General features: G+C 36.4%; 1 pseudogene; it reads right to left on the reverse strand.

The window, feature by feature from the left end:
• Positions 1-395: 395 nt before the first annotated feature.
• On the reverse strand, positions 396-1,818 carry LOC111733033 (annotated as a pseudogene).
• Between the last annotated feature and the right edge of the window lie 9,523 nt (positions 1,819-11,341).

Below are 11,341 nucleotides of genomic sequence, written 5' to 3' on the forward strand. Positions count from 1 at the left end.
CAAGAATTGTTGGTCACAATGACCTCCAACTTTTCAAAGTCATGAGGCTGAATATCTTCAAAATTTAGAGTTAATCTTTTTCCAAACACTGCACCACCAGTAGCAATAGCCATGTCTTTAAGCTAGTTCTTTCTATTGTGACCAAAACCTGGAGCTTTGACTACTACAGCCTGAAGACCAAATTTTAACCTATTCAAAATGAACGTACTTAGAGCTTGTCCATCAGCATCTTCAGCAATTATGACCAAAGGCTTACAGTGGGCATTGGCAATTTCAAAAGCTGGTACATGGACTGGACCCTAGAAATTTTCTTTTCACTCAATAGAACATAGGCATCTTGAAATTCACATTTCTAACCTTTCAATGTATTAAATAAAGTGTGGAGAAATATAACTTCAATCAAACTTCATACCTTAAATAATTTCTAACTCATCATTCAGTGTTTTTCCATCCTTTCTTGTGATGATGCCCTTTCTTCCAACCTTTTTCATTGCATCAGAAATGATGTTGCTAATTTATTTGTCTCCATTTGCAGAAATTGTAGCACCATGAGCAACTTCTTCAGGGATTCTCACGGAATTAGACTGCTTCTTAACTTCAGCAATTACAGCATCAACAGCTAACGATACACCTTTCCTGATTTCCACTGGATTAGGATCTTTGCTAAACTTCTTAAAGCCTTCCTTGGCAATAGAGTAAGCCAGTATAGTAGCAGTTGTGGTGCAATCCCAAGCTTCTTCATTTGTATTACTGGCAACATCTTGAACAAGTTTAATGCCAATATTTTTTTTTATCTTTCTGTTAAGTCAATAGACTTTGCAATGGTCACACCATCTTTTCCTACTTTGAGACTTCCTCAACTCTGTTAAATAATCACTGTTCCTCTCATGGGCCCCATAATAATGGCTACAGCATTGGCTAAAAGGTCTGCACCTTGAAGTGTTAAGACTCTGGCCTCTGCAAAATTTTATATCTTTGGCATAAGCCTGAGTGAAACAAGGATCCAGTACCCTGACACTGGCTTAATCTGGTGAAGGAATTCATGTAATCACAGTATTTCTGTAAGGCAGTGGTAAGGAGAGCAAGTGGTGAGGCAGGCCTATCAGTGGCAAGTATAGGGGAAGCTCAGTATTATTGACTATATTCCCTATGTTGTACTTTACATCCCCATGACTATTTTGTAACTACCAATTTGTACTTCTTAATCTCTTCCCCTTTTTCACCCACGTCTCATCCCCTTTCCTATCTGGCAATCATCAAAATGTTCTCTGTATCTATAAGTCTGTCTCTGTTTTGTTCATTTATTCTATTCTTCAGATTCCACATACAAGTAAAATCATATAACATTTGTCTTTCTCTGTCTGACTTACTCCACTCAGCACAATACTCTTTAGGTCCATTCATGTTGTTGCAGATGGAAAGATTTTATTCATTTTTTATGTCTGAGTAATATTCTATTGTATATATGTACCATATCTTCTTGATCCATTTATCCATTGATGAAAACCCAGGTTGCTGTCATATTTTGATTATTGTAAATAATACTGTAATGAACATATGGATGCACATGACCCTTTGAAGTAGAGTTGGCTTTCTTTGAATAAATACCAAGAAGTGAGATTACTGGGTCCTTCTTTTTCTCTTGTTATAGCCTTTGTTTTAAAGTCTGTTTTGTTTGCTATAGTATTGCTACCTCAGTTTTTTTATTCCATTTTCATGAAATATATTTTTTTATCCCTTTACTTTCAGTCAGTGTGTGTCTTTTGTTCTGAAGTCTCTTGAATGTAGCATGTGTAAGTATCTTATTTTCTTACCCATTTAGTCACCCTATCTTCTGATTGAAACATTTACTCCATCTACATCTAACATAATTGTTGATAGATATGTAGTTATTGCCACTTTATTATTTATATTTTTGACCTCGTATTCCTCTTGTTCTTAAAGAAGTCTCTCTAACATTACCTGTAATACTGGTTTGGTGTTGATGAACTCATTTAGCTTTTTCTTGTCTGAGAAGCTCTTCATCTATTCTTCAAGTCTAAATGATAGCTTTGATGGGTAGAGTAATCTTGGTTGTAGGTCCTGGCTTTTCATTACTTTGAATATTTCATGCCAATCCCTTCTGGCCTGCAAAGTTTCTGTTGAGAAATCAATTGTCAGTCTTTTGGGCACTCCCATGAAGGTAACTAGGTGCCTTTCTTTTGCTGCTTTTAAGATTCTCTCTTTGTCTTTAACCTTTGGCATTTTAATTATGATTTGTCTTGATGCGGGCCTCTTTGGGTTAATCTTGTTTGGAACTCTCTGTGCTTCCTGGGCTTACATACAAGTCTATTTCCTTCACCATGTTAGGAAAGTTTTTCATTATTATATCTTCAAATAGGTTTTTAATTTCTTGCTCTCTCTCTCCTCCTTCTATTACCCCTATGATGTGAAAGTTGGTATAATTGATGTTGTCCCAGAAGCCCCTTAAACTACCCTCATTTTTTTGGATTCTCTTTCTTTGTTGCTGTTCTGACTGGGTGTTTCCTGATACTCTATCTTCTAAATTGCTGATTCAGTCCTCTACTGCATCTGATCTACTATTGATTCCCTCTAATGTATTCTTCATTTCAGGTATTGCATTCTTCATTTCTGTTTTTTAATGTTTTCTGTCTCTGTTTTTATGTTTCTTATCTCTTTATTGACATTCTAATTGAGATCATTGGGCATCTTTTTAATCAGTGCATCTGGTAGATGGCTTATCTCAAGCTTATTTAGTTATTTTTCTGGAACTTTGTTCTGTTGTTTTATTTGGGACATGTTTCTTTGTCTCCTCATTTTGACTACCTTCTTGTTGGTGGGGAAGGTCTCAATAAAGGAACAATACCCTCTGCCAGCACTCTGTCTGAGAGAAAGCTGCCCCTCCAGCCCTCACCCTGAAGCCAGATACTTCAGTTCTTTCATATATGTTCCTGTTGCCTTTCAAGCTGCTTACCTAGTGCTGGAACTCAGAACAAGTGAGTTCGTCTGTAAATAAGTCTTACTCAGCCACAATCTTAGCTGGTTTTCACAGCCAGAATTTGTGGGGACTTCTCTTCCTGACACTGGAACCCTGGGCTGGGTATTCTGGTATGGGGTTGGAACTCTTTGCTTCTCCAGGGGGACCTCTACAGCCAAGATATCCCTCCTAACTTTTAACTGCCACATGCAATTGCTGGACCAGTCCATTCCATGTCTCCATCCCTCCTACCAGTCTGAAGGTGGCTTCATCTGTATGTCTTTAGTTGTAGGACTTCTGTTTAGCCAGACTTCAGGCAATTATCAATGATGATTGTTCTGTAATTTAGTTGTAATTTGTATTTGGTCATGAGAGGAGGCAAGCAGAGTTCACCTACTCTGCCATCTTGACCAGAAATCCTGGACTGTTTCTTTCTTAGTCAGATAGAGAAAGACAAATGCCATATGATATCACTTATATGTGAAATCTAAAGAACAAAAAAATGAACAAACAAAACAGAAACAGACTAATAGCTACAGAAAACATTTTTTATGGTTGCCAGATAGAAGGAAGGTTTGGGGGCTGAGTGAAAAAGTGAAGGGATTAAGAAATACAAATTAGTAGTTACAAAATAGTCATGAGGATGTAAAGTACAGCATATTGTCAATTGTATTGTAATAACTATGTGTAGTACCAGGTGGGTGCTAGACTAATTGAAGAGATCACTTCATAAATTATGTCAATGTCTAACCATTATGCTGTTCACCTAAAAGTAATATTAAATAATATTGAATGTCAACTGTAATTTAAAAAAATAAATAAAATTAAAAATAAAAACTGTATTATAAACAGTATGCTAATAATTTTTATAACAACTAAAATAGACATTTTTATAATAACATAACATGCAATAATAGGTGAAGGAGACATAGGTAAGTTAGATCAATAACATTAAATAAATTAAAATGGTTGTCAAACTCCCCTCCTCCACAAAATATCCTAGTTCCAGACTGAAGTAAGTTCTACCAACATTTTAAGGGTCAGTTGATTCCTATTGTATACATTTTTTTTCCAGAAAATTAAAAAAGACTTATAAAGATTCCCAGGTCTCTTATAAGGCTTGAATGATCTTGAATCTATAAGAAAGGGGGAAAATGAGAACAGAGAGTTACAGGCTCATTTCACTTGTAAACATATGAGCAAAAATCCTAGACAACATATTAGTTAACCAAGTCCAATGGCATCTTAAAAAGTACATCATGATCAAGTAGGATTTAACCATGGAGTACACAGATAGTTTCACATCTAAAAATCTAAAAATGTATTACACCATATTAATAGAGAAAATATATGCCATAATCACAATAGATGCAGAAAAAAGCATTTGAGATGGTTCAGCACCTATTTATAATAAAAAAAAGTCCTTAGTAAACCAGGAATAGAAAGAAACTTCCTTAACTTGATAAAGGCTATACACTAAAAGCCACTTAATAGATAAACTTTAGTAGACATATTCTCTTGAAGAGAATAAATAAGATAAGAAGGTTCACTATTACTCAGAATGTTTAACATGCCACTAGGAATCCTGGCTAATAGTAGAAGGAAAAGCAATAAGAACTAAAAGAATTGGAAAGGAATAAATAAAATGTCATTTTTGTAATAAATATAATCATTTTATTAGAAAAACTATCAAAATCAGCAGACATGCTATTAGAACTAATAAAATAATTCAGTAAATTTTCCAGCTACAAAATCAACCTAAAAAAAAAAAACCAATAACATTTCTCTATGCCTGCAATAACTAACCCAACATGTAATAAAAATACTACTTACAATACTGACAAAACTATGCAACATCTAAGACTTAACTTAAAAACCTCTGTTTTAAAATCTATAACACTCTAATAAAGGACAGTAGAAGGCAATTAAAAATAAACATCTATAACCTCCCAATTCATCCCAAATTATCCTCAAATTAATCTACAAATCAATAAAATGACTGTGAAAATTCCAGTTACATTTTGTGAGAAACTCAACAGATGTACTCTAAAATTTATGTGGAGAATAAAGTTTCATTAATAAGTAAATCAAACTAAAAAACAAAATAGTTAAGGACATGAAGCTCATCTTACTAAATACAACAATGTACTACAAAGGCATAGAATATAAATAGTGTAGTATTGGCTCAAGAGCATAGAGATAGACCAATAGAATAGAAGAGAACACTCAGGAATAGATTTATGTATAAATGGAAACCCAATATACAATAAAGTTTGTAATACAAAGTAATGCATGGAGAATGAATTATTTTGTAGATAATGTTAGAAAAACTGGCTCACTGTATTAAGAAAAATATAACTGAATCCCTAGCTAACATTACATACAAGGATGGACACTAAGTGGATTAAATGTCTAAATATTAAATATTAAACCTGTAAAGTTAATAATGACCTATAAAATTAATAAAATAGTAGGAGAATATCTTTGTGACCTAAGGAAGATCTTCCTAAATAAAATCACAAAAACATAAACCAAAAGACAAACAAGTTGATAAACTTGATAATATGAAATTAAGTGTTTCATGATCAGAGATTATAGACTCCTTGAGGTCAAGGTCTTTGTTTATCTTGTTCACTACTGTATACCTAACATTTAACATACTTCTTGGTACATAGCAGGTATTCAAAAATATATGCTGAATTAATGAACAAATCAATTTCTCCAAGATGATTATATTGTGAGTTCTATGGACTCTGGGAAGATCCTTTGGGTTGATGATGGAGCTGGTGGTTATCAGAATTCCAAGAAGTTTTCAAAAGTGGGGGCGACATATACCTAAGCTTGGAAGGCTTCAAGAGTATCAATCACCAGAACTAAATCACCAGTGAATTAGAACTTGTCATCAGACCTGAAAGCAGAAGTTTCAGGAAGGGCCCTGAGGTCTGGAAGGTTTTAAGTAGATCTTTTTGAGTTGGTCTTAGAAAAGGACTATTCTTGTAAAGTGGGAAATAAAGTAGAGCTTTCCATGTGCACTAGACTAACTTGGAATTCAGAGGAAAAGTGCCAGGAAGGTTATCTCTACCTCTCGATGGAGAAGGAGATAAGCAAATTGGGCAAAAGTAGGTTGAGGGCTCAGAAAGTTTTTATTAAAATATGTAACTTTAGAACCCTACATTTAGGAAACTTGACTGTTTTTTCCTGTTCATGATTTCTGTACTGATTTCCTTTCTTTTATTTAGGATTTATTAATTAATATCCCTTTTGATAGAAGTTAGTCTCAGCTGAATACCCAGTGGAAGAAGGTATGTACCACATACAAGGGACCATCCAGGGTTGGGGAAATTAATCCCAGCCCAAAACTGTTGGCTCAGAACATTTAAGGGAGATGCCTGGCTATCTGTAATTTAAAGAACTCTCATTCCAAGTGATTGCAAAGATTAGAACATTTTTGGAAATGCTGCCTGAAAGAAGACATTTTGAGAGGGAAAATGTAAATAGGTTGTTTGCCCCAGAATTGATGCTCCTTACTGTGCAGTTCCCCACCTGTCTCTACCAGAACTATACATTCACTCTCTGGCCTGACTGATGCCCTGTTCTCAGCCTGGATGCCTGGAGAAAAAGAAACCATTTGTCTTCCTGGTAGATGACATTTCTCAATGCCCATCTCCTTCAACATCAAGCATCACAAAGGACCTGACTGTGGAGAGCATATTCATAACACTCAAGACTTAAAAAATGCCAGTGCACCACAAGATCTTTGATATCAAAGGCCAAACACCTTTTCTTCCCCTCCTCAATCCCACCCCATTCAACCTCCGTTATACAGATGAGGAAGATAAGCTGAGAGGGGAAGTGACTTGACCAAAGTCGCATACAAAATTACTTGCATCTAGTGGTCAGAACAGCTATTTGTGATGCCAGTTTTTATTTTGACCACTGATCATTGGGATGGCAAATCAGGCAGCTCTGAGTATCAATTTCATCTCTGTACTTAGTATGTGATCTTGGAGAGGTCATTTCATCTCTCAGAACCTCCATTTCCTCTTCTGTATAATAAGACCAATAATAATCCTATGAACTCATCAGAATATTGTAGGTACTCAAAAAACATTATTATTTATTCCTCTTATCCCTTTTCCCTTCCCTAAAAGGCATAAAATGTTGAAGTTCAATGTTTCTAGATGTACCCAAAGGAGAAAAACAAAAACTAGCTCGATTTCTGAAGGTAAGGGGAAAACATATTTTTCTGAAATCTAGGAAATTTTTATTAAATAAGAAGCTGAGAGGATAAGCAATTTGTTTCAAAGTCACCTAGCATGCTCATGGCCTTTCAACAGTACTAGAAACTAATTTTTTTGCTACTTCCTCCTGCCAGGACTAAAGGCCATTGAAAGCCCGTACCTTCCCATTCCCTCTCACACCAGAGTCCTAAAAGTGTGCGAATCCCCTTTACCTTCAAGGAAAATTTCAGCCTCGCTGAAGTCTGTGCAGTTTGTTTGGAGCTAGAGCGCTGAGTGTGATGCCCCCCCATTCCCTGGGTGGGTTCAATAAAACTTCAAATCTGAAATCACCACCAAAGTTTAACCCATCTTCCCAACATAGGGACCTAGGGAATGGAATGAAGGGATGTGAAGAGTGTTGGGACAGGGCAAGAAGGAGAGATTGAGGAGGGGGAGAGGTGATTGGCTTTTATAGTTTTCCACACAGCACTGCAATAGTTGATGTCAGTCAGGGAATAAAAAAAGTTTACAAAGAAAGGAAGAGAGAGAAGGAAACTAGAAGGAAAGGGAGAAGGCGAAAATGAGGGAGAGAGGGAAGGAAGAAGGAAGGAAGGAAGAAAGGAAGGGAGGGAGGGAAGGAGGAAAGAAAGAAGGAAGGAATAAAGGAAAGGGGGAACCTGTTAGGTTTATCACAAACAGAACTGGGTGTAACACTCACAGTAATAGGCTATCTAGCAACCAAAGAGAGTTTGGATCTTCAGTGTGAAGAAATGGTCAGAAATGAGACCTTTCTCTTGTTGAGAAAAAAGATTATACTAGCGCCAAGCCAGCCAGAGTAGAATGGCTTCTGATTATGAAGGCTTTCAGTGTCTCTTTTTATCCACTCCTCCTAACCCACTGCAATGGTAGACAACCCTGAGCTACCAGGAAGTTCTTCTTTAAGTATGGCTTAAATCCTTCTTGTAGTTCATTTCTGTCCTCATTAAGATTTTTTTTTTTTTGGAACATGCATTATAGTTGAAAACCATTTCACCTCTGTTATATCCTATGATACTCTTCACAGCCCAGTAAAGTTGGTATCATTATTCTATACTATAGCTGTAAAAACTGAGGCCTGGACAGATTAGGATCCCACCTTGTCAGGGGTGGTGCCAGGGTCAAATCTGGTGATCTTTTTGCTCTTCTCTCCTCCACTCTCTAGTCAGGTATCAGTTATTTGCCCATGAGAAAATGTAGTAGATGCTGCAAAGAGATGTTGAATCCTTTCTTGTGAGATATTTTGCCACTCTTAAGGCCTAGAAAAAATATCTTTCTCCTGGTTTGAGAGGTTGTATCTTCCTTAAAGTAGCATTCCATCCTCAGATATCCCTTGAGCCTTGAGTCTCAAAATTTAGCTCAGACTTATTAAGTCCTACTTGCTATAATATTGATGATGATAATGATAATAGTTAATATAATGCAGTAGGTACTTAGATTAACACATGTAACCATCTCCTCAACCCTGTGAAATCATATTACTATTTCCATTTTACTGTTAAGGACACCGAGGAACAGAAAGTCCAAGTAGCTGGGGTGGGATGTAAGACACTAGCACTGGCCTTGGTCTGAGATTCTTGTGGAAAGGGCTAAAGATGGGCAATAATATAATAACTATGTACAGTGATGGATGGTTACTAGACTTATTATGGTGATCACTTCAAAAAGTATATAAATGCTGAATCACTGTTATACAGATGAAACTAATATAATATTGTATGCCAACTATAACTAAAAATAAAATAAAAAAATAAAACTGATTTTGTTTTGTATAAAGGTGATGCATGCTTATTCTGAAGAATATAAAAGAGAAATTACTTAGAGTACCAATGCTCAAACTCAATCACTTTTAATATATTGTTGAATTCTCTTTCTAGTATTTTCTTTTCTACACATAGGTCTTTATTTTGCAGGTCAATCTTCCTTATTCCCAAAATCCCATGCTCCAATCAAATTGTAGCACCCATTTCTTCAGTGTGTCTTGTATTTTCCCACTTCTGTCCTTTTGCCTATGGAATTCTTTCAATCTAGTACACTTCTGCCTTTGTCCTATTGTCTTTCAAGATCTTTATTAAATGCTAAATTTTCCATGACTTGATTTTTTTCTTTCTTATGAGATTGATTAATTGCATTTTGTTTCATACTTTGTAATGAGCCCTGCCTCACCCCATGTCCTACTTCACCAGGTGTGAGCTATTTAAAGTTTGGGCCCATGTGTGACTCCATCTTTCTCCCATGACAGAATAACCTATCACTGTGGCTGGCATAGAATAAGTGCTCTGTAAAGGCTAAATTGGCTCAGTCATGGTCTAAAAAATATATTGGGCACATATTATGTGCCAGACATTGTGTTAAGCACTTTACGTGCACTAACTCATTGCTTTCTCACAGCAATCCTACATGATAGGTACTGTTATTTGTTCTGTTTTATAGATGAGAAAACAGAATGAGAGACATTAAGTAATTTTCCCAAGGTCATACCATAGTACAATAGGATTCAAACCCAGGCTCTTTGACATTAGGACCCACACTCTTAACCGTTATGCTCTGTTGACTCTGATAATTGTCAAATTGAGATACATACACATAAACATACACACACACACACACACATACACACATATATAATATATACACATATATTTATATATATGTGTATGTAGGGAAAGGTTGGATGCTAAAAAGTACTCGAAGTGCAGATCGGTTTTACTAATAGATTTGAGGAGGAAAAATAGACAATTTAAAATGGCATTGCTTTTATCTTAAAACAAACATGACTATATCAAAGAAAAAAACTTGCATGAATATTTAAAACACAACATAAAATTTCAAAGAAATTTTGGCTTGTAGTTAGCTATTTTGGGTTGCATCCCTAGGAACTACCAGGATAGAACATTTCTCTCAGCCTCCTGGAGTATTAGAAAAACAGTGGCTTAGAGGGCTATGACAAGAGAGAAAGTGGGCGTCTATGGTAAAGGGCATGAGCAACGTAATGGTGCACCAAAATGGTGGTAATTAAGGTGATTCCTCAGGTAGCAGCGATGACAGTTCTGACAGTGGTGATAATGTCAGCAGTGATTGTGATGGTGACAGGTGAGATGAGAGTGGTGAAGATGAACAGTGCTGATCAGAATAGCTATGATAATTAATCATGGTCCAACTTACTATTATTTTTTTTTTAATTTTATTTTTTAGGCTACGCAACCCTTGGTTGACCTCATAGATTGCAAGGACCTTGTCAGCTTACAATTCCTTATTATTATTTTTTGTACCTACAGCACCTGGTCTTCCTAGGTGGTCTCCCATCCAAGTACTAACCATGCCCGACCCTGCTTAGCTTCTGCATGGTCCAACTTCTTGCCAAACTCTGGGTCACCTTCAAAATCAAACTGAATCAGGAGTGATCATTTTCTCCTCCCTCATCCAAATTGTGGAACCCCATTTAGGAAGCCTTGAGCCATTTTGTAAATTCCTGCCATTTCTCATGAATATGTGTTCAGGACTCATGAAGTTCAATCTTTCTGGATGGTCTGCTCCCTTTACACCCACTCTTCCCACCTCATTTATTTACAAAGCTCTTTTATCTTTCAAGATTCAGCTTTAGATTCTCCTCCCATAGCTCCTCCCAGCCAGGTGAACTCAAGTACTCCTGCCTCTATGCTCCCATAGTAACCTCTACTTGAGCATTTGTCACATATTGGATTTAAGTTTTATTTTCCACTCTAGACTGTTGGTTCTTATTGTATTTTGCCTTCCATCAGCCTTGGAATGTGGAAGTGAATGAGGGTGGATCAAAAGGAGCTTATTCTTGCCACTATAAGATTGCGGTTTGGCCACAAAGTTACTGAACAAACAGGTGGTTATGCTGAAGACTCTGAATCTTATGGGATGGCTTAGAGTTACTTGAGAGGAAGATTGATAGATTCAGATGGTCTTTAAGGGACCATTTCAGCCCATTTCAGAGTTTGTAGCAGTCATGCCTATTCTAGGATGGTCATTCAATTACTCAACACATACTTATTGAGCCTTCAGTAAATCTGTGCTGACTGGCTCTGCAAATACAGAAGGAAATAATCTACTCCTCTCTAGCATCTGCCTATATATCAGT

Source organism: Pteropus vampyrus, unplaced genomic scaffold, assembly GCF_000151845.1.
Source record: "Pteropus vampyrus isolate Shadow unplaced genomic scaffold, Pvam_2.0 Scaffold516, whole genome shotgun sequence".
In the NCBI taxonomy this organism is placed as follows: domain Eukaryota; kingdom Metazoa; phylum Chordata; class Mammalia; order Chiroptera; family Pteropodidae; genus Pteropus; species Pteropus vampyrus.